The sequence below is a fragment of the Frankliniella occidentalis genome, unplaced genomic scaffold, assembly GCF_000697945.3.
Source record: "Frankliniella occidentalis isolate FOCC.00 unplaced genomic scaffold, Focc_3.1 Scaffold84, whole genome shotgun sequence".
NCBI lineage: Eukaryota > Metazoa > Arthropoda > Insecta > Thysanoptera > Thripidae > Frankliniella > Frankliniella occidentalis.
Window position 1 is genome coordinate 619868 of NW_026267213.1, and position 4021 is coordinate 623888.

Here is a 4021-nt window from a genome sequence, read left to right on the forward strand (position 1 = left end):
TGGGCAGGCGGCCCGGGCGGAGCTGGGCGGCCCACGGACCTGAGCTGCACAGCGCAAACACCCGACCGGGCCCGGCGGAAAAACATGGCGTGCAAAGGGGATTTATAATAGTTGGGGAAAGCGGTATAGTCGTGTCCTTCCCTCAGCGGGCTTGGCGGGGCGGTGAACCCCCGCGCCGGGTTCGCTCTGCGTGGGTGCGGCACCCGGCGCGCGGAGACCCAGCAACACCTAAGTAAGTTCCTTCCTCCTCCGCCTAAGTCAACAGACGGACCTCTCTCTCTCTCTTCCCTCTGGAATGGCGGTGCGGTGCGAGTGGGGAGGGACTTGAAAGCAGCATACAGGCTCCCCCGCCCGGCTCTGCTCCGCCCCAGCCTCCGCCGCCCTGGACCGATCTGATCCGATCTGATCCGAGTGTGTCAACACGTGCGGAGCGGACCTGGGCTGGGGACGGGCGGCGATGATGGGCCCGGCCCCGGGCCGCCTAGGCAGCCGCCTCGGCACTCAGGGCAGGGAGCGGCCACGGGAGAGGAAAAGGGGCCGCATACTCGCGGCGCTGTTGCGGTGAAACTCGGTGCCAACCGTCACCCAGCCACCGACCGACCACCAGCTAGCCACCAGCAGCAGCGTGGCACGAACAGCTAAGACCGCCTTGGCTCTCGAGGGTTGTGGATACATTCATACTCGGAGGGCTGACGAAACCTTAAATTTAACAAAAACAACGGTAAGAAGTATTTTGCTTCTTAAACGCTTATTAACACGTTCATTGCGGCTCATTTTCAGTGCCTATGATTTAATATGGGACCGTGACTACATAGTGGTCATGCCGGAAGGAACGTGTTAGCACCTTTTCATAAAATTTTCACAACTGTTTAAAACTTGTTGGATCTAGAGTTAAACATTTTCGATTAAAATATATTGAAATTAAAATTCGTCATTTCTGTCAGGGTAATTCTGCATCAGGTGCGTTATTGATAAACTCCGCAAATTATACGTGGTCTGTCTTTCTTCCTCACCTCCCTCTTCAACGCGCTCGCACTCACACCCACCCATGTGCGTAATACCTTTTCGAGCCGACCTTGACGCATTATTGCACGGCTTGTTTTTATAAGCGAAGGTCACCGGGAGACTAGATAGGTTGGGAATGGGGATGGGACGGATGGGACCCATTCTGTAGGCAATGGTGGATCGATAGGAGCCACCCACACCCACCCACGGACAGAGATCCACACACACACTGCTCCCGCCCTCCCCCCACACACTCCCTTCCACACGAGGGGCTCGGTGTACAATATTACATGATTAACACAACACGGCATGTTGTGGAACCATAACTCAGATCCACACGGCAGCGGCCGCCGCACCTCAAGCAGATGCTGCAGCGGCAGAGGGGAGGGGGCGGAGGGGGCATTCTCATGTCGCAGCACCTCGCTCTGCCACCACCTCATTAGCTCGGCCGGCCCCGCCGCCCGCAGCCGCTAATCCCTTTAAAATCGAGCCCTCTCCACTCGGGCCCGGGGCGACCTCCTCGGGACGCCAGCTGAGCGCCCCCGAGCCGCACCGAGGCGCTGACCAGAGGAGGGCCGCGCGGCGCCCCGCACCGGCAGCAGCGGCCCGGCGATTGGCGCGCAGATCCCCAGGGAGGAGCGGCGGGCACTCTCTTTCACACGTGCTGCTGAGAAAGAGGGCCGCTGCATATTCCGGATTTGAGGAGGGAGAGAGGGGAGAGAGAAAGCGAGGAGCGTGAGAAGGAAAGAGGAGGAGAGGGAGACGGTCCTCACCTGTTCCCAATCCCTGCTCCGAGCCCCTCCGCTGTATCCCTGGCCGAGGCCCCCGCGTCTTATTCTACCACCAAATCCGCGCCAAGGATTGTATAAGAGACGGACCCGTTTCTTCCCCAGCACGCCTTACAAAACCAGACACACCGCAAGAAAAATAAATGAAGGACACAAGGGGGCTCGGGGCTCGGGCGGAGAAAAAAAATGTCTCGTGTGTCCCATACACAAAAATAGTCGAAGTGGCCGCCAAATTGCAACAAAAAGGATAAAAACAAAGAAAACGCTTGTGCCGGGTGAGTGTTGCGCTAGTGTGCGCAGAACAAAACAAAAGGCGATCCACACACACAGTGGTAATGGCCTCGCAGCAGAGTAGTAGTTACACGCTTTGTGTTTCCACAATGCCAACGCATTCTCCTCGAAATCAACTCGCGCAGCTACATCGTCATTTCACAGCGTTTCCCCGTTGTTCACATCGGAAGCAAGGCCAATAGCGCGGATTGTCTCGCCTGGATGCCGTCACCACGCTCTCGTATGACCGGTCCAAAAACACTCACCTGAAACAGACAGAAACGAAACAGTCGTTAGAGATACTCGCTTAAGGTTGACGACGCACAGACAGCACGGCACCATTGCCCCACCCTCTTGCACACTGCAGTAAAAAACCCAAGCCCTACATACGTTAAATGTTTTATGCAATAAAATACCTCAACACAAGGGACGGCCATCAATTGATGGTACATGCAACATTTTAATAGCTTAAAACGAGGTAATTATGATTGTCGACTTTGTAACAGTTCTCTCTTGACCCTGCGATAGCTGGTTGTCTGGTTGTGGAAAGATGTTTACTAGAACTCTACACTTCTCTGGGCGACATACATAAATAAGGTTTAGCGTAAAGGTGAACTATTATGCTACTCATGTAATAGTCGGACTTGTTCTACAGTTTGATTTACACAGCAGGTGCACCAATGTCGAACTGTTTGAGACGCTATTGCAAATACCACCCCTTCAGTGCGACTGTGTATTCTTTTATATGGGCTTTGGAAAACCAAGGTATAAGCCACATTGTGGACATAACGCCACCATGTAGGAAGTAGTTACAAGGGCGTGCATAACCGCGTTCGAATTTAGCTACTGTTCGGATTGGGAAAGTATAAATTCATACACATGCGATTATCCGGCCAGTTCTGCTATTGGCAGGGAGCGGAAAGGACCCTTAACGCGACGTTCCTCCACCAGCTGCGCCCGTCATGTTTCAGTCCATCACTTTATTGACTGGTCACTCATTTCGCCCGGCTCTCCCCCCCCCCGCCTCTCTCCCCCGCACCAATTTTCTTTCTCGTCCTTCCCCCCCCTCCTCTCCACCCGCGCCACCAGACCGACCGTGACTCACTTCGTGAAACATCTATTTTACTCGCGAAACAATCTCCAGCCAGCCTCGTCTCTTGCCCTTGCCGCTCGGGGAGAGAGGGAAGTAATCGACGCCATCTTGAATCAAAATTATCTCTCGCAGTTAGCCAAGTTTCGCCCCCCGCCGTGCGCCCCGACAGCACGGAGGTGGCAGCCTCAGTTGAGTCATAATTAAAGAATTGCTTTCGGCGCCCAGAAATTATTCATGAAGAAAGGGAAGACTACACTACGACGCGCCAAGCAATACTGTCTCCGAGTTGTTGCAGCGGTGAGGATGAGCGGCGCTTAGCGCGAAAAAGAAGAAGACAAAATGGGAAGTTGGCCTGCTGACGAGCTTCACCCTTCCTTACAACACTGCTAATAAACCTCCAGGCAGGATAGAGGCGGGGGGGGGGGATATGGAATGACGCAGAACGAGATAGGGAGGGAGAGGAAAGAGGATAAGACAGCAAGCTGACACCTTATTCACCCATCTCCTGATTACTTCACCTGAACTTAAGGAGCACGATTAAATGCGACGAGTGAAAGGAAACAGATCGCAACCGCCTCGTGACGGATTGCAGCACTCGGAGAAATTGGAAAAGTTTTCAACGTTTTGGCGATCTGTTCGAATGATTCGGGGTGGGGCAGCCACCGGCGCTGGTATGCAAAGGTCCGAACCTAGCTGTTTACGACCCTGACCGTAAAGACGCCAAACTTTTTTATGGCTCGTTATGGAGCGATAAATTCGACGCCTATGCTCAGCGTCAAAGTCATCCCGGCAGCTGGCATCGAACCAGGGAGCAGGTAGGGGAACGAGAGAGAGAGAGAGAGAGAGAGAGTTAGGCAGGGGGGGG